The following is a 23,062-nucleotide window of genomic DNA, read 5'->3' as shown; positions in this document are numbered from 1 at the left end:
TGTGGGATGCTGTCGTGTTATCCGCATTTCGTGTTATCCACCCGAATCTAAATGGATGTGGGAGATTGATGCAATTTTAACTTAATTGTCCAATTGATTTCCAATGTGTGGGAACCCTTGGCAAATGTGTTTTTCATGACTGAAAGTCGCCTCCGATGACGTCATCATTACTGCTGCATTTAAGGTCTACAGCAAGCCTTGCTTCTTCTGCAGGCTTCCAAGCTTTCTCCATTTGGTGTGAGAGGGACCTGCAGGAAACATGACAAGCGGGAGGCCCAGATCAGCTCCTCATTTCGACGAGGTGGCCCTGCAGACATTGGTGGATGGAGCTAGGGCCAACAGGGAGGTGCTCTTCCCTTCGTCAGGGAGGAAGAGGCCTCCCAAGCAGACTAAGGCAGCGTGGATGCAGGTGGCTGAGGAGGTCAACTCCTCGGGAGTCACACGACAAAGCTGGATTCAGTGCCGGAAAAGATTTCATGACCTTCAGCGCACTGGAAAAGTGAGTATGAATTTCCCATCACCCTCAATCTGACCCCCATTGCCTTTCCTCACCAGCACTCAGCTTTAGCAATCTCTTCCTCCACATCCCACTTGACACTGACATCCATGCACCCTTACCCATTCCCTCTCTCTCTATGCTCACATTTACATAACTATTCGACTATGCAGCCCTCACACTCCCTATCACTATGATGCTATGAAAACAACTGGCAACACACAGGGAGGGCCCTTGGTCTTGCCACCTCACTCCATTTTTGTCTCCTTCTAAGTATCTATGCTATGCAATCTCTACACTCACTCCTTCATTCTCATTCAACCTCCACTTGCCTCCCTCATTGCAGGAAAAGAGAGCTCACAACAGGAGAGCGAGCGAGGACAGGAGGAGGGGCAGCCTCAATAGTCCACCTGACCCCCTGGGAGGAGGCGGTACTCAAAATAGTGGGACTGGAGGATGATGCGCATGTGGGGGATGGACAGACGGGTGCAACACAGCAAGCTGGTGACAGAAAAGTTTCCCATCTCTCTCTTTGGCATTGCATGAGTCGCTGATAATGATTGTGAAGCTCTAACAGATGGACTTATGAGCATCTTCAAAAAGCAATGTGCATGTAGCCTTGGCATCACATCTCTGACTCTTTCCTTTACTCCCCCACAGGACCATCACAAGCATCCGTCCCCCCTAGCCAGGAAGAAGAGGCTGAGCAGCCAGACTCCTCAGAGGAAGCTGCAACCTCTGAGGGCGCAGCGTCAGCAGAAATCTGCGCACCCAGCACCAGCGCAGACACTCACACCTCAGTGGGACCTTCGGGACATAGAGTAGTGTTGTCATCTGGTGTATCACAGCTCACAAGTGAGCATCAGCAGATTGTGGAGACAGGGACAGCAGTGGAGAGTCCTAGTCGGAGGGCGCAGGACTCTGCCAGCTCGGCTCAGCAGCATGTCGACCCTCTGCCTCTGGGTCCATCCATGAGATCAGCGGTGATGGAACTCCAGGCACAGATGCAGGAGTCCCTGGCAGGTTTTGTCTCTAGGGTCACTGCAAGTGTGGAGCGAATGGAGGAGTCCACAGCGAACATAACCAGAGCCTTTGTGGAGTCATTGGCGCATGAACACATCGCCACGGAAAGGATGGCAACCTCCGTGGAAAGGATGGCTACCGTAGAGGAGAGGATGACTATGGTAGAGGAGAGGATGGCTACGGCCATGGAGGAGCTTAGTCGCCAGGGTATGGAAAACATGGTCATTGTTCAGAATAGAATGAAATCTCTTGAGGAGCGATGGGCATCTATTGAACAGAGAAACCAGACCTTCATGGAAGTCCTTCTGAGTAGGACTGCCATTGCAGATATGGGTCCCCATGGCCCCCCTGATGTGCAGCAAGGTGCTCTCCAGCCACTTGCAGGCGTTGAGGGGGACCTGACCCATGAGAGGGAGGTTGGTGGCAGACCTCAAGGAATTGGGGGCTCGTCTCTAAGCGCTCACACTTCCATGCCACTGCAGAGCCCTCGGTCAGAGCCCCACCGGAGTCCACATCCAAGTGAGATAGGCGTCTCAACCCTTGCACAGCCACAGGAGTAGCAGACTGTTGATGAGCCCTCACAGGCTCGCAACCCCAGAGGACGCCCGCCAAAGGTGTTGAGACAGGAGCAGCAGCAAAATGAGCAAGGGGCCACCACGTCTGCTGAAGCCACAGGGGAGGCACCACGTAGGAGCATGCGTAGGAGGAAAATTCTGCACAAATAGTCACAAGGGTAGTCAGTTGGGTGCAATTTTGTGTTTACTGTAAAAATGCCATCACTTCGTTATTGTACATAAAATTTCTGATGGCAAATGTTGCAGTTGTATCGTCTGTCATTTCGCTATTGGGACTTCCACATTGAGGGCATAGGCATACTTGCAACTGTCAGTATGGTGGTCAGAGTGCTAGGAATCCTATGGTTCTTGGCCATTGTCAATGCTCTGGTAAGAAGCTGCGAGGCAAAAGTGTTTGATTGACTAGGCTAAGCAAATCTGGCCAGGATGAGTGCGTTCCTTGCATCCCGGGCAGCAATGTTCTTGCGTAATGCTGCCGCTGGTTGATGGGCCTCTGCAGGATGTTTGTTTTCGCCCTCCTCCTCCTCCTCATCTGAGGAGGATATGTGAGGAGTCACTTGGTCCTCAGGAATCTGCAAGCCACGGCACTGTGCCATGTTGTGAAATGCACAGCAAACCACGACGATTCTGGAGACCCTGGGTGCTGAGTACTGTAGGGCTCCACCTGATCTAGCCAGGCATCTGAAGTGGATCTTCAGCAAACCGATGGTTTGCTCAATTATGGCTCTGGTGGACATGTGGCTGGAGTTGTAGCTCTCCTCAGCTTCGTTGGATGGTCTCCTCAACGGCGTCATTAGCCACGTCCTCAGGGGATAGCCCTTGTCTCCAAGTAGCCATCCGTTAAGTTGGTCTGGCGGACTGAATAACGGAGGCACACTAGACTGGCGCAGTATGAAGGAGTCATGGCAACTGCCAGGGTACTTGGCACAAACATACAAAATTTCCTTCTTGTGGTCACACACCAGCTGAACGTTAAGGGAGTGGAAGCCCGTGACAAAAATATCTGGATTGCGATGGGGTGCCTTAAGGGCCACATGTGTGCAGTCAACGACGCCCTGCACCCTTGGAAAGCCTGCCAGATGAGCTAATCCAACCGCTCGCGCCGTGACACTTGCTCGATCCTTGGTGAAATGGATGTGATTGTACGCGAGGGCAAAGAGGGCATTGGTTACCTGCATGATGCAAGTGTGTGCGGCCGCCTGGGAGATGCCGCTGATGTCTGCTGCTGATCCCTGGAATGAGCCTGAGGCAAAAAAGTTGAGTGCGGTGGTGACTTTGAAGGCCACTGGTAATGCTTGTCCACCTGGTCCTCTGGGCAGCAGGTCTTGCTGTAGCATTGCGCAGATGTCACTCACTACCTCTCGCGAAAGTCGGAGCCGCCTTTGGCACTGCTGCTGAGACATGTTGAGATAGCTGACCCTGTGTCTGTAGACCCTGTTTGGGGGGTATCTCCTGTGCCGACGGGCTTCCAGGCGCTGGCCCCTTCTGGCCTGTTCAGCTTCAGATGGGTGAGCAGCAGCCTAGCGCTCCTGCTGCTGCTGCTGTTGCTGGTGCTGCTGTTGTTCCTGGTTCTGCTGGTGCTGCGGCTGGTGCTCGAGCTCCTCTAATGCCCAGATGGGAAGGAACTAGATGGCTCCCATGCTTCTGGTATATGCCTCACTTGAGGAAGCGCTGAGGGAAGGTGGCGAGAGGGGTTTCCCAGGAGGTCACACTGGAGATGGGTGTCAGGCTCCAACCTTCCACAGGTGTGGTTAAGCCTTCTAAAAGTTGCCCCAAACCTGAGACCACTAAGTCCTGCCACCTGCAAATGATGGCTGATCAAATCTCCTCTTTAATGGTTGACCTGCAGTTGATAGTCAGCAATCCAATAGTGCTCCCGCCAGGTTTCACCGTCGGTGACCAGCAGGCAGAGTACTAGGCACAGGCAGGTAGTGCAGGGGTCCCCTGTGGCCATCCCCCTCTCAAACAGATATACCGCTTTGGATACTGATGGGGGGGATGGCTTACCAGGGGAAGGCAGCAGCAGCTAACTTCCTGGCACCAGGGGTGGCTCTGCTGCACAGGACGGGAGGGAAAAGAGGGTGAAGAGCTATAGTAATAGGGGATTCTATTGTAACAGGAATAGAGTGCCGTTTCTGCGGCTGCAAACGAGACTCCAGGATGGTGTGTTGCCTCCCTGGTGCAAGGGTCAAGGATGTCTCGGAGCGGCTGCAGGGCATTCTGGAGGGGGAGGGTGAACAGCCAGTTGTCGTGGTGCATATAGGTACCAACGATATAGGTAAAAAACGGGATGAGGTCCTAAAAGCTGAATATAGGGAGTTAGGAGGTAAATTAAAAAACAGGACCTCAAAGGTAGTAATCTCGGGATTGCTACCAGTGCCACGTGCTAGTCAGAGTAGAAATAGAAGGATATTTCAGATGAATACGTGGCTAGAGGAATGGTGCAAAGGGGGGGGGGATTCAAATTCCTGGGACATTGGAACCGGTTCTGGGGGAAGTGGGACCAGTTCAAACCGGACGGTTTGCACCTGGGCAGGGCCGGGACCGATGTCCTAGGGGGAGTGTTTGCTAATGCTCTGGGGGAGGGTTTAAACTAAAATGGCAGGGGGTTGGGAACCTGAGCGGGGAAACAGAGGAAAGGGAAACAAGGATAAAAGCAAAAGACAGGAAGGAGAAAAACAAAAGTGACAGGCAGAGAAATCAAGGGTTTAAATCAAACATGGCCACTGTAAATAATGATTCTAAAAGATCTAAGAGCATTAAAAAAACAAGCCTGAAGGCTTTGGGCTAGATTTTCAGTTGCTTGCGCCAGCAGTTAGCGCCTTAAGAGAAGTGATTTCCGGGCGCTATGCGTGTAGCGCCCGGGCGCAGCGCAGTTTGCGCCCCGCCCCAAATTAAGTTGCCCGTTAGCGCCGGCGCAAAGTTTAGCGCCCGCCCGGATGCGCGCGCAGAAAATGACGTCACATCCTCGTGCAACGCCCTTTGGCCGCCCCGATTGCAAACTTCAGTCGGACCGCCCCATTGTGCGGCGGGCGGCCGGAGCGTTTGGAAAAAGGAACGCAACACAACCAGCGCGGGCCCCGGGGGGCGCTAATTAAAGGGACCGTCCTCTCCAGTATAAAGGCCATCCATTATTTCAGAAAACAGTCTTGTGCAACGCATTTCTGGAGACACAACAAGGAGGATAGCTAACTGGTTTCAAGCAGCAAGAGCCAGGTATTTTTGGACTCAGGCAACAGCGCTGCAAGTGGCCATTTGGAAATTAGAGTGTTTGCCAGGATTTGATGGGGGTTGCATGGGGTGCCAACGCGGAGCTGCAGCTCCATGTCCGTAGGGCTCGCAGACGCATTGTGAGAGGGGCAGCCCTGGCTAGAGGCAGAGGGGGCTACAGGCGTCGGCCACGTAGGCCTTACCCAGTCAGGCTATACCGCCAGCAGCGCTCCTACCTAAACATGAGTGCCGCGCGATGTGTTAAAAGGCTCCGATTCCGGAAGGGGGTGATTGCAGAGATCTGCCACCTGCTTCGCCGAGATCTGCGGCCAAAGCTCAGGTGCAGGACGTCTCTGTCGGTGGAAGTGAAGGTGACAGTGGCATTGAACTTCTATGCCACCGGCTCCTTCCAATACGCTGCTGGGGACATAGCAAACATCTCCCAGTACGGCGCGCATCGCTGCATCCGCCAGGTGACCGAAGCACTGTTCAGAAGGAGAAGCCAATTCATCTCCTTCCCCATGGCCCTGGAGAGCCAGCATCAGTGCGCATTGGGATTTTCCAGACTCGGGGAATTCCCCTTGGTGCAGGGCGCCATTGACTGTACGCATGTGGCTTTGCGGGCCCCTCTGGAGCATGGCGAGCAGTATCGCAACAGGAAGGGCTACCATTCTCTGAATGTGCAGCTGGTCTGTGACCACAAGCAGCGCATCATGGCAGTCAATGCCAGCTTCTCAGGCAGCAGCCATGATGCCTTTATCCTGCGGCAGAGTACTGTGCATAACATGTTCCAGGCACAGCCTCCCCCAAGAGGATGGCTACTCGGGGACAAAGGCTATCCTTTGTGCACCTGGCTCATGACCCCGCTCCACGCGCCCAGGACCGCTGCTGAAGAGGCCTACAACGAGAGCCATCAAACCACCCGCAACATCATCGAGCTAACTATTGGGGTCCTCAAGCAGCGGTTCCGCTGCCTTGATCGCTCCGGAGGAGCTCTCCAGTATTCGCCGGACCGGGTCTCCCAATTTGTGGTGGTTTGCTGCATGCTACACAACCTGGCTATCCGCAGGACTCAGGCACTGCCACCTGACGTTGGACCAGCACCTCAGGAGGAGGAGCAGGAGGAGCATGAGGAGGAGGAGGAGGAGGAGGAGGAGGAGCAGGAGTACGTTCCCAGGAGGGAGCGACCAGGGCCAAGGGCCGCACGACGCCACCTTATTACACGGTACTTCTAAGCCCCCTGTCAGGGAATGGCCAGGGGCCATGAGGGAAGATGAATGCAGCCGCTCCGCAAGCCCTCAGCCGGCGAAGCCAACAAACACTAAGAAGAACAACCATGGAGACTGCATGAATAAAGATAATTTTTTATTAAACAAAAATGAAAAGCCCTTCCCACATGAATCCCCAAAAACAATAAACGGGCCCCACAAAAAGCCCAACAAACGACTCACTCCCACAAACTGGGGAGGAGCCACTCCACCTTTATTGAAACCGGGCCTCAACGTCGGCCTAACGCAAAAAAAAAGCCCTCCAAAAGCACAACCATGGGCAAAATAAAGATGGCCACCGCCATATTAAAGGAAAGCTGGCCACACCCTCTACTGAGTGGCCCGCGAGGGCGAGACCTTGGCCAGCATTTTGCCTCCCCTGCCCTGCCTGCTGCTCCTTCGCAAGCTCTGCCCAGTGGCTGCTGCGAGGCTGGGGGAAGGCGCCTGAGGCTCAGATGCCCTTCCGCCAGATGCCGCTGGGGGGCGGCCTACACGGCGTTTGGGCCTCGAGGGGCCGTCTCCTGAGTGGCGCACCTGAGCCTGGCCACCATCAGCTGCAGCCGCTTGCCCTTGACGGCCCAGAGGGGGAATGGCGGCGACGGATGGCGCAATGTGGGCCAGCAGGCGTCTGGGATGCGCACGCTGGTGCTGTGGCGCGGTGGCACTCGGCCGGGCCCGCACTGCAGGATCCGCAGCAATCAGCCGACGGCCGGCTTGCTGGGATGGTCCAGCGCGGCGCCTGCCCTGGCGATGCCTGCCTGAGACAGCGCGTGTGGCAGCAGTGAGTGGCCCTGTGGTCCTGGTGTGCGCGCGCATCACATCCGCCAGGGTCTTGACGGCATCAGTTAGCATGCGGCCAGTCGCGGCAGTTGCTGCCCCGAACTCGCGCACACTGGTCGCCAGCGACTCGATGGCCTCAGGCATGCGCCCCACCACGCTCATGAGCTCCGTGTGGCGCCGGTCCGAGTCGTCGGCCATCTGATCGAGCTTCCGCACCTCCTCCGAAGTGAAGGTGTCCGGACTGGAGTCGCGACTCTCCCGCTGGGGAGGAGGGGGCCGAACTAGGGGACCCTTGCCGCGTTGGTGACGGCGAGTGTGCCGAGCAGCAGCACTCCCCTCTGATCCTTCCCCCCTTTGGGGGGAAGGCCGCGGGCCACGCGCACGGCTGCTGGGTGGCTGGACGCCACTGGTCCCAGAAGCTGCATTGCCCTGCGACAGTTCCTCCAGGCACTCGTCCAGTGAGGAGGTGTCGAGCATTTCCTCCTCTCCTGCGGGACGTGACTGTTCCCCCGAAGGTCCGGCTTGCTCCTCCTCCTCCTCCTGGTTGGAGGTGCTGTCACTGGCAGCCTCAGGGTCCTGGTCGTCACCAGCTGAAAGCAGGAATGCACAAGAGTAGCTTCAGAGTGAGGAGACGGCGTCAGCGAGGGAGTTAGGACTGGTGGGATTCAGCGCATTGTTGGGACAGTGGCAAAGGAGGTAGCTCGGATGGGCCAGTGCGACGCGAGAGGGCCAAAAGGCGAGGTCCTTACCATTGCCGGGCAGTGGAGGGTCGGATACACCGCACGCTGTGGGGACAATCACACGTGCTCCCATGAGCACACACACGCGCTCCTCCAGCTGAGTGAGCTTCTGCAGCTTGGCGCGGCCACCCCTGGCACGGGCCTGGCGATTAAACGCTACTTTAGCCTGCAAGAGAAAGGACGGGCTGTAAGTGCGCAGTGAAGCCCTGATGTAGTGTGCACTGCCTCCCATGGTGGAATAGCTTGGACAGAGTGAAGCTCTGATGTACTGTCCACTGCCTCCCATGGTGGAATAGCTTGGACAGAGTGAAGCCCTGATGTACTGTCCACTGCCTCCCATGGTGGAATAGCTTGGCCAAAGTGTAGAGTGCCGAATGGCCATTTGATGCTCATGACTGTCCCAATGCTGCTGGCTGAGGGCTGGCCAAAAGGACTTTCAGGTCCCTTTGCCCATCATGTCAGGTGTACATGCAAGAATGAGGAGGAGACTGGAAAGGCTACTCACCCTCACAATCCTGGTCAGATCGTTGTATTTCTGTATTTCTTACGGCATTGTGTGTGGGTCCTGGGGGCCTCGCCGGTGAACGTCACCCTCTGGGCGATCTGCTTCCAGGCTTTGGTGTAGTCGTGGTGGGTTGGATTCCTCCCACTGTCTGGAAACAAGATCTTGCGCCTCACCTCCAGAGCTGTGACCATGATGTCCAGATCACCCTCTGAGAAGCGCAGGGCACGCTGACGGGCCTTCTCTGGCGTTGCCATGACTCCCTGGGGCTGAGCAGTAGTGTTGAGGCCTCTTTGCAAGGCTGCAGTGTGCAGGGCGTGGCAGCAGACCAATTCGTCCCTTCCCCCTTTAAGAGCTGGTCGGCACCACGGGGTCTGCTGTCAGTGCAAAAATGACCGCACCCGTGCTGCGCCCCGCCTGGGCGCTATCCCTCTGGACCGCCGGCTTAGCGCCTAAAGAGAGTAGTGGAACGCCTCTTTTAGCGCTCCACCAACCTCTTAGGGCGAAGCCACTGAATTCCCGGCAACGGGGCGCTACTTTGGGGCGGGCGCTAACTTCGGGCGGGCGCTAAGTTTAGCGCCCCAAAACTGCCTATACTGAAAATCTAGCCCTTTGTGTCTTAATGCGAGGAGCATTTGTAATAAGGTGGATGAATTAGCTGCGCAAATAGAGGTAAACGAATATGATATGATTGGGATTATGGAAACATGGCTCCAGGGTGGCCAAGGCAGGGAACTCAACATCCAGGGGTATTCAATATTCAGGAAAGATAGGCAAAAAGGAAAGGAGGTGGGGTAGCATTGCTGGTTAAAGAGGGGATTAACACAATTGTAATGAAGGATATTAGCTCTGATGATGTGGAATCTGTATGGGTAGAACTGAGAAATACCAAGGGGCAGAAAACGTTAGTGGGAGTGGTATATAGACCTCCAAACAGTAATGCGGAGGTCAGGGATGGCATTAAACGGGAAATTAGAGAAGCGTGCAATAAGGGCACAGCTGTTAGCATGGGTGACTTTAATCTACATATAGATTGGGCTAACCAAATTAGTAACAATACTGTGGAGGAGGAATTCCTGGAGTGTATACGGGATGGTTTCCTGGACCAATATGTCGAGAAACCAACTAGAGATCAGGCCATCTTAGACTGGGTATTATGTAATGAGAAAGGATTAATTAGCAATCTTGTTGTGCGAGGCACCATGGGTCGGAGCGATCAGAATATGATAGAATCCTTCATTAAGATGGAGAGTGAAATAGTTGACTCAGAGACTAGGGTCCTGAAATTAAATAAGTGAGACTACGATGGCATGAGGTGTGAGTTGGGTAGGATTGATTGGGGAATGTCACTCAAAGGGTTGACGGTGGATGGGAAATGGCAAACATTCAAAGATCGCATGGATGAACTACAGAATTTGTTCATCCCAGTTTGGCATAAAAATAAAACAAAAAAGGTGACTCAACCGTGGCTAACAAGGGAAATTAGGGATAGCATAAGATACAAGGAGAGGACATATAAATTGGCCAGAAAAAGCAGTAAACCTGAGGATTGGGAGCAGTTTAGGATCCAACAAAGGAGGACAAAGGGATTAATTAAGAGGGGGGAAATAGAGTATGAGAGTAAGCTTGCAGGGAACATAAAAACTGACTGTAAAAGCTTTTATAGATGTGAAGAGAAAAAGATTGGTGAAGTCAAGCGTAGGTCCCTTGCAGTCAGAATCAGGGGAATTTATAATGGGGAACAAAGAAATGGCAGACCAATTAAATACATACTTTGGTTCTGTCTTCACAAAGGAGGACACAAATAACCTCCCAAAGATTTCATGGAACATAGGGTCTAATGAAAGGGAGGAACTGATAGAAATCAGTATTTGTAGGGAAATGGTGTTAGGGAAATTGATGGGATTGAGGGCCGATAAATCCCCAGGGCCTGATAATCTACATCCTAGGGTACTTAAGGAAGTGTCCCTAGAAATAGTAGATGCATTGCTGGTCATCTTCCAAAATTCGATAGACTCTGGAACAGTACCCATGGATTGGCGGGTAGCTAATGTTACCCCACTGTTCAAAAAGGGTGGTAGAGAGAAAACGGGGAATTATAGACCGGTAAGCCTGACATCGGTAGTGGGGAAAATGCTAGAGTTCATTATAAAGGATGTAATAGCAGAGCACTTGGAAAACAGTGACAGGATCGGACAAAGTCAACATAGCTTTACAAAAGGTAAATCGTGCTTGACTAATCTACTGGAATTTTTTGAGGATGTAACTGGTAAAATAGATAAGGGAGAACCAGTGGATGTGGTGTATTTGGATTTTCAAAAGGCTTTCGATAAGGTCCCGCATAAGAGATTAGCGTGTAAAATTAAGGCACATGGGATTGGGGGCAAGGTATTGACTTGGATAGAGAACTGGTTGGCAGACAGATAGCAAAGAGTTGGAATAAACAGCTCTTTTTCCGAGTGGCAGGCAGTGACTAGTGGGGTACCGCAGGGATCGGTCCTAGGACCCCAGCTATTCACAATATATATTAATGATCTGGACGCGGGAACTAGATGCAATATCTCCAAGTTTGCAGATGACACAAAGTTGGGTGGGCGTGTGTGCTGTGAGGAGGATGCCGAGAAACTCCAGTATGATTTGGACAGGTTGGGTGATTGGGCAGAAGCATGGCAGATGCAATATAACGTGGATAAATACGAGGTTATCCACTTTGGTGTCAAAAACAGGAAGGCAGATTATTATCTAAATGGCAATAGATTGGGAGAAGGGGAAGTGCAACGAGACCTGGGATTCCTTGTGCACCAGTCGCTGAAAGTAAGCATGCAGGTGCAGCAGGCGGTTAAGAAGGCAAATGGTATGTTGGTTTTCGTAGCGAGAGGGTTTGAGTACAGGAACAAGGATGTCTTGCTGCAGTTGTACAGGGCCTTGGTGAGGCCACATCTTGAGTATTGTGTGCAGTTTTGGTCGCCTTATCTGAGGAAGGATGTCCTTGCCATGAAAGGAGTGCAGCGAAGATTCACTAGGCTGATACCTGGGATGACAGGAATGACGTATGAGGAGAGATTGGGTCGATTGGGCTTGTACTTGCTGGAGTTTAGAAGAATGAGAGGGGATCTCATCGAAACTTATAAAATTCTAACAGGACTAGACAGACTAGATGCTGGAAGGGTGTTCCCGATGGTTGGGGAGTCCAGAACCAGGGGTCACAGTCTAAGGATAAGGGGTAAGCCATTTAGGACAGAGATGAGGAGGAATTTCTTCACCCAGAGAGTGGTGAACCTGTGGAATTCTCTGCCAAAGAAGGCAGTAGAGGCCAATTCATTAAATATATTCACGAAGGAGTTGGATGTATTTGTTAAGGCTAAAGGGATCAAGGGATATGGAGAAAAGGCAGGAACAGGGTGTCACAAATCGCAACTTCTACAAGAAGTAACTCAGGAAGTACTACTGGACGGCCAGCTGAGGGCGCCGTCCGAGGAGTATAAATACTCGGGCGTGGGCCCAACTTGACCAGAGACAATCTGGAAACAGGAAGCTAGTGACTACTAACTAGACCTCCATGTTTTGTTACAAGTCGATTAAAGCCTTGCTTTATAAACAACCAAGTGCGTAGTGAGTCTTTATTATGTCAATTTAATCGACTTGTTATCGTCTCCACGCCTTGGGTGATTCGGAACAACAAGCTGCAACTCGAACCGCAGAAAGGGACTTGTGCAAGAAACTGATCCATCATGGAAAAACTCCTTAGACCCGCTCGACTCGACCTGGACCCGAATGCACCTGCGGCAGTGAAGGTATGGAAGCGTTGGTTTCATACCTTTAGCAACTTTCTTGAAGAATGTGGGGCGGATGCCCCTAATAAGTTACGAATGCTTATTAACTACGTATCCTCTCATGTGTATGATTATATTGAGGACTGTATAGACTACAACGCTGCTATCCAAATTTTACAGCAGCTATTTGTCAAGTCCCCGAATGAAATCTTTGCTCGACACCTACTGGCCACAACTCGGCAGCAGCCTGGGGAATCACTCGATGAATTCCTCCAGAAACTTCGCGGGCTCAGCAAAGATTGTAACCTTAAAGCGGTTACAGCTGAACAGTATCAAGAGGAACTAATCCGCAATTCCTTTATCAATGGGATTGTGTCCCCTTTTATACGTCAGCGCCTGCTGGAAAATATAACCTCAATTTACGGGCTGCTTATGACCAGGCGTGTTCCCTGGACTTGGCCAAGAAGAATGCAGACACTTATCTCCCACCACGTGCACGGGCGGCGGCTATCACCTTTAATAAGTCTTTCGATAGGTCTCAGGTGGATGCCCCCACTGATGATGACTCTACTCTAACGGACGATGACCCTACCCTAGAGGCCTTTGCTGATGATGACCCCGCCCTAGCAGCATCCTGGCAATCAGGAAGAAAGTGTTTCTTTTGTGGAGGTACGTTCCATTACAGAAAATTTTGCCCGGCTCGTAATGCGACCTGCAATCATTGCGGCAAGAAAGGACACTTTTCCAAGGCATGCCAGTCACGGGCCTCTGCTAACAAGAAAGGCTGCTTCTCTAAAGTATACCGGTCGAGAGCCCCTGTTAGCTTCACAGCTGCTATCTATGGAGCTGCTCCTCTCCCAAGAACCACTGCTAAGGCTACAGCTGCCGAAGGAAAAATTACCCCTCCTCCCATCACAGCTGTTTTTCCCCAAAGTTTGTCCCATGCAGCCACGAAGGTTTCAGTAAATGGGCACGCTCTAAGCGTGCTAATCGACTCCTGCAGCTCTGACAGCTTCATTAGTAAGCGGGCTGTCAGCAGGTTAAAACTGCGCATTTATCCCTCGGACAGGGAGATCGCAATGGCTCTGACGACTCTGACCACCAATTCTTCTGGCTTCTGTCTTGTCAACCTCATCCTCAATGGTCGCACGTATCCCTCCACCCGGCTTGGAGTACTCGAAAACTTATGTAGCGATGTGCTTCTGGGACAGGACTACCAGAAGCAGCACAAAAGATTACTCATACATGCAATGCAGCCTATGCAGAGGCTCAGCATAGGCTTTACAGGGCCATTGCCTTCGTCGATGCGGAACACCTACCTACTTACGATGGTAGACGAGTATTCACGCTTTCCCTTTGCCTTCCCCTGTCCTAATATGCTTACCTCTACGGTAATTAAATGCCTCGATCAGGTCTTTTCCCTTTGCGGGACGGCCAATTTTATCCACATGGATCGGGGTCCCTCCTTTATGTCGAGTGAACTTAAAAGTTATCTCTCCCAATGGGGAATCGCCTCGAGTAAGACGACACCATATCACCCAATCGGCAATGGACAGGTTGAACAATACAATGCCATCATCTGGAACGCTGTCCGTCTGGCACTGAGGTCACGCAACCTACCAGACCAGCAGTGGGAAACTGCTCCCCGACGTGTTACACTCCATCAGGTCTCTTCTCTCCACATCCACTAATGTCACACTTCATGAGCGATTCTTCAAGTTCCGGCGTCGCTCTACACATGGGACATCTCTACCGTCATGGTTGGTGGCTCCAGGCCCTGTGCTACTCCGGAGGTTAGTCCGGTCTGCCAAGAATGACCCTCTCATTGATGAGGTGGTAAACCCCACGTATGCGCATGTGCGGTACCCCGATGGCCAGGAGTCCACCGTCTCGCTCAGAGATCTGGCTCCCTGCCCAACCGGTCACACGGGCCCGAATGATGAAGGATCCCACGACGATGATGTCAGCACTCCGCACCCCTGTAAAGATGGCGCTCTACCTGGGACATCGAGGGATCTGCCGGCAGTGCTACCGGATCAACTCAGGGAGCCGAACGCTCCCCGTAGGATGGCCACCCGAAACCAGGACGCCGGACAATCTCCGGCTACGACCCAGGATGAGGCCAGCTCTGCGCCTGTGGGGACCCGTGCCCGGAGTCATGATATTCCCAGGCCTCCACAGGATGATCAAGACGACACGGACTCTACCGACTTACCGGTACGGGCCAAGTGACCCAGGGACCAGGACACGGTCTTGGGAGACGTGCCTTCCGGTCACAAGCAGAAAGCTAAACGACTACGGCTATTTTTGGTCCACCTAGTCCGTTAAAGGAAGACTGGACTTCCAAACCTTTTAGGGAGGAAGAATGTCATAAATCGCAACTTCTACAAGAAGTAACTCAGGAAGTACTACTGGACGGCCAGCTGAGGGCGCCGTCCGAGGAGTATAAATACTCGGGCATGGGCCCAACTTGACCAGAGACAATCTGGAAACAGGAAGCTAGTGACTACTAACTAGACCTCCATGTTTTGTTACAAGTCGATTAAAGCCTTGCTTTATGTACAACCAAGTGCGTAGTGAGTCTTTATTACGTCACAGGGTACTGAATTTGGATGATTAGCCATGATCTCATTGAATGGCGGAGCAGGCTCGAGGGGCCGAATGGCCTACTCCTGCTCCTATCTTCTATGTTTCTATGTTTCCCACCAGGCGTGTTTCATGTGGGAAAAGGGTTAAAATCGCAAGGGCCTTTTAAAATAGGATTATAGAGGCCATTTAGTGCTTGTTAAGGGCCTTAATGACCAGTCCTGTTGGATGCGGGACGGAATCGGGGCCATCAGACACGCCTGAGTTAAAATTGCTCGGAGTCGGGAACCAGGCCGGGGGGGGGGGTCCCACACGCCAGTTTTTGCGATTTTAACCCCCCCACACGCCTCCAATCCCGCCTCCACGGCTCAATAAAAATCCTGCCCCTGGTGTTTCGCATTCTCCCTTTTCAAACAACAGTACAATGTTAGCAGTCCTCCAGTACCACACCTGTAGCCAGAGAGGATTGAAAAATGACGGTCAGAGCTTCCGCTATTTCCTCCCTTGTTTCTCTTAACAGCCTGGGATACATTTCATCCAGGCCTGGTTATTTATCTACTTTCAAAGATCCTAAACCCCTTAATATTTCCTCTCTCACTATGTTTATCACACCTAATATTTCACACTCCTCCTCCACTACAATGTCTGCATCATCCCTCTCTTTTGTGAAGACAGATGCAAAGTATTCATTAAGAACCATACCCATGTCTTCCACCTTCACACACACGTTTCCTTTTTGGTCTCTAATAGGCCCTACTCTTTCCTTAGTTATCCTCTTGCTCTTTATGTATTTAATCAAACATCTTTGGGTTTTCCTTAATTTTACTTACCAATAATTTTTCATGCCCCCCCCCTTTACTTTCCTAATTTTCTTTTTACTTTCACCCCTGCACTTTCTAAACTCCTCTAGGCTTTCTGCAGTATTTAGCTCTTGGTATCTGACATAAGCGTTCCTAAATTTTAGCAGGATTATTCCAAGTGCAGAGGGCCCATTAACACTCTTTATTGCTTCAGGTGAACCGCGGCAACTTGGAAAATCACCTCGGGGGGTGGGGGCGGGGAGATGAAGTGTGAAATTCACAGGAACGTTTCAGCACAAAATGTTTCACAAGTGAGTCAGCCAGCACGGGTGAAAATTTAGCTCCCCACAAGGGGAAAAAAATGATGGCATTGAACCAGCTCTGCAGAGAGAGACGTGCCATTCGTGAGCCTAATTGTCACTGAAGTGCCCAAATGCAGCCATAGTGAGAGACACTGTGTGGGGTGGTAGGCAGGAAAAAGCGAGGGAGTGGAGGTGGGAGAGAGCGAGAGAGAGAAGAAAGAGAGAGAGAGAGAGAGGAGGGGGAGGGGAAGAAAAACAAAGACAGAGTAGGCACTGTGATAAATTTAATCTTAATTTCGGGATTGTGACATTTGGTTTTCTACAAGCTAATTCTTTGGAAAAGGAGCACGGAGACATCCCAAAGGGATTAAGTGTTAATTTTGCCTCCAGTTTTCTTCTCTTCTCTCCGCTCCCGATTAATGCTGGGGTCTGGTTACACAGGCATCATCAGATCTCCAGTACCTCCTTTACTCCCCTCATTCTTCTGTGACTCATGATGTAAATACACTCATTATCTAAGGATGTTAAGATTTTTACTCAACAAAGCAAATGTCAGAACTACACCCACAGTCTCAACTTTGGCCCACATTTATTCGTCTCCTGTCCAGTTCTGGAAGTGGCAAAAAAAATCCTACAATGATGTGTTGCTGCACGATTTATGTCATTACATGCAGACTTCGTCATGCCGACTGTTGCCATTAATGGATTTAACATTAGCCAAAATGCCCTAGATTCTGAAATGGTCCCAGCAGTTTGGAAGGTAGCAAATGTAACACTGCTATTCAAGAAAGGGGGGAGAGAGAAAACAAGGAACTACAGGCCAGTTAGCCTGAAATCAGTCGTCGGGAAAATGTTGAAATCCATTGTTAAGGAAGTGGTAACAGGGCACTTAGAAAATCATAACATGATTAGGCAGAGTCAACATGGTTTTATGAAAGGGAAATCTGGTTTGACAAATTTATTAGAGTTTTTTGAGGATGTATCTAGCAGGGTAGATAAAGGGGAACCAGTGGATGCAGTATATTTGGATTTCCAAAAGGTATTCGATAAGGTGCCGCATAAAAGGTTATTACACAATATAAGGGCTCATGGGGTTGGGGGTAATATAGTAGCATGGATAGAGGATTGGTTAACGGACAGAAAACAGAGAGTAGGGATAAACGGGTCTTTTTCAGGTTGGCAGGCTGTAACTAGTGGGGTGCCGCAAGGATCAGTGTTGGGGCCTCAGCTATTTACAATCTATATTAATGACCTAGATGAAGGGTCATGTAATGTATCCAAGTTTGGTGACAATACAAAGCTAGGTGGGACAGTAAGCTCTTTGGAGAACACAAGGGGCCCAATTTTGTGGATTGTGTGGGAAATGGTCGGATTCCCCGAATGTGGGGTTCTGACACACAAAAAAATGGGTCAGCCAGCTCCACGCAATTTTCCCTCAAGTGGCCAATTAATTCCCAGCATGTGGGCAGCCTTGCTAATTGTCCATTTCCAGTCAGGAAGCCCCACAGTATGATGTCATCATTCATGGCGCTTTCAAGGTCCACAGCAAGCATTGCTTCCTCTGCAGGCTTCCAAACGAACCATGCAGGATGGCAGAGGAGCCAGCAGCAGCTGTGGCCAGTGTCAGACCCCGAGCTGCCTCCAAATTCGACGAAGCTTCACTGCAGGCATTATTGGATGGGGTTAGGGCCCACAGGGAGGTCCTCTTCCCTAGGTCAGGCAGGAAGAGACCTCCCACTGAGACCAAGGCTGCATGGATGCAGGTGTCAGCAGATGTCAACTCGAATGTGCATGTAACCTTGGCATCACATCTCTAACTCCTTCCTCTACTCCCCCACAGGACCATCCAGAGCCCCCGTCCCCACTGTGGAGGAGGAAGAGGCTGTGCAGCCAGACTCCTCAGAGGAAGCTCCAACATCTGAGGGTGCAGCGTCAGCAGAAGTAAGTGCACCCAGCACCAGCGCAGACACTCACACTTCGGGGGGACTTTTGGGACATTCAGTAGTGTTGTCACCTGGTGTTTCACAGCTCACAAGTGAGCATCAGCAGATTCTGGAGACAGGGACAGCAGTGGAGAGTCCTCGTCGGAGGGCGCAGGACTCTGCCAGCTCAGCTCAGCTGCGCTGCATGTCGACCCTCTGCCTCTGGGTCCATCCGCAAGAGAAGAGGTGATGGATCTCCATGCACAGATGCAGGAGTCTCTGGCAGGTTTTTTCTCCAGGGTCGCTGCGAGTGTGGAGCGAATGGAGGAGTCCATAACGACCATGAGCAGAGCCTTTGTGGAGTCACTGGCGCATGAACGCATCACCATGGAAAGCTTGGCAACCTCCATGGAGGAGATAACTCGCCAGGGTACGGAAAACATGGTGAGTGCTCATAAGAGAATGACATCTCTTGAGGAGCGTTGGCCATCTATTGAACAGAGAAACCAGACCTTCATGGAAGTCCTTCTGAGTAGGACTGCCAGTGCAGATACAGGTCCCCATGGCCCCCTAAAGCGCAGCAAGGTGCTCTCAAGCCACTTCCAAGCGCTGGCCCCTTCTGGTCTGTGCAGCTTCAGGTGAGTGAGCAGCAGCCTGGTGCTCCTGGTGCTCATCCTGCTGTTCCTGGTTCTGCTGCTGCTGCCACTGCTGCTGGAGATCCTCTAATGGCAAGAAGGGAAGGAAGAAAAGGCGTCCCATGCTTCTGGTAGATGCCTCCGCTGAGGAAGCGCTGAGTGAGGGTGGCGAGAGGGGCTTCCCAGGAGATCACATTGGAGAAGTGTGTGAGGCTCCAACCTTCCACAGCTGTGCCTAAGCCTTGAAGAAGTAGCCCCAAGCCTGCAACAACAAGGTCCTTCAACATACAAATGCTGTCCCTTTAAATTGCAGCTTTCCCGAATGACCTGCAGCTGAGAGCAAGCCGGCAAGCTTCACGCCAGGTTTCATCAGCGGGGTTCCCCGCAGGCGTGTTTAGCGTGGGGAACCCCTGAAAATCGCAAGGGCACCCTAAAATGGCATTAAACATGCCAATAATTGTTGATTAGGCTCCCGATGGCCACTGAATCGGCTTGCGGAGAAACGGCGGTCCGAAAGTCGGACGGGGCGGGAAATCAGGCTGGGGGGCGGCCGCGACCCCCTATTTCGGTGATTTTCGGCCCGACGGCTGGCAGAAAATCGGGGCCAAAGAGTCTGCAAAGGGATATAGATAGACTGAGTGAGTGGGCAGTAAGGTGGCAGATGGAGTATAATGTAGGGAAATGTGAGGTTATTCACTTTGGTAGGAAGAATAGAAAAACAGACTATTTTTTAAATGGTGAGAAACTTTCAAATGTTGGTGTTCAGAGAGATTTGGGTGTCCTCGTGCAAAAAATACAGAAAGCTAGCATGCAGGTACAGCAAGCAATAAGGAAGGCAAATGGAATGTTGGCCTTTATTGCAAGGGGGTTGGAGTATAAGAGTGAGGAAGTCTTGCTACAATTGTACAGGGTCTTGGTGAGACCACACCTGGCGTACTGTGCACAGTTTTGATCTCTTTATCTAAGGAAGCATATACTTGTCTTGGAGGCGGTGCAACGAAGGTTCACTAGATTGATTCCTGGCAGGAGAGGGCTGTCCTATGATGAGAGATTGTGTAGAATGGGCCTATACTCTCTGGAGTTTAGAAGAATGAGAGGTGATCTCATTGAAACATACAAGATTCTGAAGGCGATTGACTGGGTAGCTGCTGAGAGGTTGTTTCCCCATGGCTGGAGTGTCTAGAACTAGGGGGGGCATAGTCTCAGGATAAGGGGTCATCCATTTAAGACTGAGATGAGGAGGAATTTCTACACTCAGAAGGTTGTCAATCTTTGGAATTCTCTGCCCCAGAGGGATGTGAATGCTGAGTCTTTGATTATATTCAAGGTTGAAATCGATAGATTTTTGGACTCTAGGGGAATCAAGGGATATGGGGATCGGGCGGGAAAATGGAGTTGAGGTCAATGAGCCGCCGTGATCTTACTGAATGGCGGAGCAGGCTCAAGGGGCTGTATGGCCGACTCCTGCTCCTATTTCTTATGTTCTTATTTCATCCAAGACACAAAAGATGGGTCCAGAATTTGTTGAAAAAGTAATGACATCTGAATGACATATGTTGTTATTAATGTGTAAATTGCCCAGCAACCTGTGGCAAGGAAGAGATACACCGTGAATTGCGAATCACCACAATTTGCTGAATATTTGCGCCGCTCCACCATTAGCTTCGCGAAAACGGCATCTCACCCTTAACCTCTCCATGAGTTTCATGAAGTTGCTGCATTTGCACATTAATTTCCCATTAAACTCACCACAGAAAGTTAAGTCTAGTAATTAGTGTAAATAACCTTTTAACGATTTGATAATTGATAATAACTGCCAATCAACCTCACTTGCTAAGAAAGTGAACAATTAAATGTGGTCGTGAATTGTTGTTGGAGATTTAAAGAATATCAAAATAAAATGTTTTCTTACTTTTCCTTTCTGTCTCATTTTACTCTCTCTCTCTCTCTTAATCCAATCTTTCTTTCCCCCTCTTTATTTCTCTTTCTATAGCTGATTGACATTGAATTCACCCACTCTAATTCACCCTCCTTCTCAGTCCTTCCTCTGTTTATTTCTCAATCCTTTAACCTCATTGGTTAAGGAGATAGACTGTTGGTCCCATCATTCACCAACATCCCAGATACTTCATTGCCCTCGCCGCACCGTTATCTGCTCACACTTCCAGCAATTTACAGGGCAATAAAAAAAGATTTGAGGGTACAGGAACAAGTCTAATTAACTGGGCAAATTCTGGCCCATTAACTAGTTACCTAAAAGAAAATAAATAATAGATGGGTTTAGAGGAGCTGTAAATGACAACAGCAGAATCATTACCAGCACCTGCTGTCCGAAAAAATGGGAGCAGTGGTTATGATCTGAAATTGTTTAGCTCAATGTTGAGTCCAGAAGGTTGTAAAGTGCCTAATCTTTCGATCAACCTCACAAACTTTCTAAAGAGGCTAGAGAGCACCAGTGGTGGAACAGGCCTCCAGATCATCACTAATACTGTGGATGCTGGAAATATGAAATAAAAACAGAAAATGCTGTTATTGCTCAGCAGGTCAGGCAGCATCTGTGGAGAGAGAAACAGGGAACAGTACCTCATCTTTTGATTAGGCACTTTACAGCTTTCCAGACTCAAGACTGAGTTTAGTCATTTCAGATCATAACCGCTGTTCCTATTTTTTCGGACTGCGGGTGCTGGTAATGGTTCTGCGCTTTCCATTTACAGCTGTCCTAGACTCATCTTACGTTTCTTTTCTTGTTCCATTACTACCCCCCTTTGCCTTGTCTCATCATACCTTTTGTCATTTAATCTCTCCTGCCTTCCACCCTATCACAGACCTTCCCTTTTGTTCTTTCCTCCCCTTTCCAACCACCGCCCACCCTCCCCCCTTTCCCTGCCTCTGTACTTGCCTAAAACCTGTTACATTGCCAACCTTTTTCCAGTTCTGACGAAGGGTCATCGACCTGAAACGTTAACTCTGTTTCTCTCTCCACAGATGCTGCCTGACCTGCTGAGGATTTCCGGCATTTTCTGTTTCTACTCCAGATCATCACCTTGGCCAGGGAATGTGCATTCCAAGGAAATGCTCAAGAAAAGGAAGAAAATAAGTAAAAATGATAAAAAATTATAAATAATGAGGCAATTACTAGTCTTGTGTCCCTTGAGCTAGAATGACAGAAGTGATAATGAGCCCACTGTGCCTTTACTGTACACAACATGTGTGATTTACATGCATGGGCTGCACCTGCATCAAGCCACTACCGGGACTTCATTTTGTTTAAAAGAAAACTGTTCAAATCCAGTAAGTCTAAACTACCTGATCCTGAGTGGCATTTTTCATTTATCTTAAGTAAAATCACACAACACATTTTGACCAACCATCTGATTAATATTGTTTTACCGGTTTTCACTGATTCTGGACAACTTTACACACAATCGTTGTGATTTGCTCTACAAAGTCTCGAAAAATCCACACAGGCATGTCTATCCCAAAAAAACATAGGAACAAATTGCAAAAATTGAATTGAGCGAACATGTGCTGTAAACATTGGACACGACTGGTTCAAGCAAAATAAAACACTTCTGTAGGGCGTTGGTGTCAATGGCCTGTGTGAGTTATGCAATCAGTGCCACTTGGGGTTTACTCCGCATTAATAAGTTTGCAATACATATCTTTTAAGTAACACAGCGCCTGAAACATAACGGTCATTGTGCATCTGGTGCAGAACAGTCTAGCCACCAGCAAAACAGTAACTATGGGGATGATTTTGCCAATGGGGGCGCGTTGGAGGCAGGACTGCTGCTTGTCGGGTTTCAGTCCCGCCTCCATCGACTTGTGGCCAACCCACGCTATTTTCCCTTGATTGACCTTGTTAAGCTTGCCCAGTGGGCTTAGCAGGCCAATTAAGGGGAAGCTGGTTACAGAGAATGTCAGCATATGACGTTTCATCTGTCAAAAATCTTTGACAGATGAATTGTCATCGTCTGACAGCTCTGTGAAGCTGTCAAACACTGACATTCTATGTAGTTTGATGAGTCCTTGTATTCAAGACTCATCAAACCTCTTTCTTTAGCAGAAATTAGACGGCTGTAGCCTCGGAGAATGCAGCAGCCATCTGTCATCCCTGCCGGTGAGATGCGAGAGTCTCCACATCCCCAACTGTTGAAGCCTGCAGGAAGAACCAAAGGTAAGTAAACATTTTCTATCACTTTTCACTCACCTCACATACTTATCTCTCCACACTTGCACCCATCACTTACCTCCACTGCACACTTTTGCACCCCTCTGACCCCCACAGACCCACTGTTCGCCTCGGTGACCCTGGCGGAGTTTCCCGACGTTGGGAAGCCCGCGCCTCTGGTGGAAAAATGGGGATAATCCTGTTAACTGCCTGTTATCAGATAGTTAACAGGCAGCTAAGTGGCTGTAATCCCCTTCCCGCCTCCAGGAGATGGGACCC

At 50.4% G+C, this 23,062-nt stretch overlaps 1 long non-coding RNA gene across 1 annotated transcript in view; it reads left to right on the top strand.

The window, feature by feature from the left end:
• The window catches only part of LOC147112298 (uncharacterized), a 49,030-nt gene extending 26,644 nt beyond the window's left edge, over window positions 1-22,386 (top strand). The window contains exons 2-3 of the long non-coding RNA XR_015079650.1: window positions 17,896-17,996; window positions 21,598-22,386. This is a non-coding gene — a long non-coding RNA (uncharacterized LOC147112298). The remainder of the gene's footprint in view (window positions 1-17,895; window positions 17,997-21,597) is intronic.
• The last annotated feature ends 676 nt before the right edge of the window (window positions 22,387-23,062 follow it).

The sequence above is a fragment of the Somniosus microcephalus genome, chromosome 9 (genome assembly GCF_052327205.1).
Source record: "Somniosus microcephalus isolate GS21.2 chromosome 9, FLI_Smic_1.0, whole genome shotgun sequence".
Taxonomy (NCBI): Eukaryota; Metazoa; Chordata; class Chondrichthyes; order Squaliformes; family Somniosidae; genus Somniosus; species Somniosus microcephalus.
This window is presented reverse-complemented; position numbering and strand designations above follow the sequence as displayed.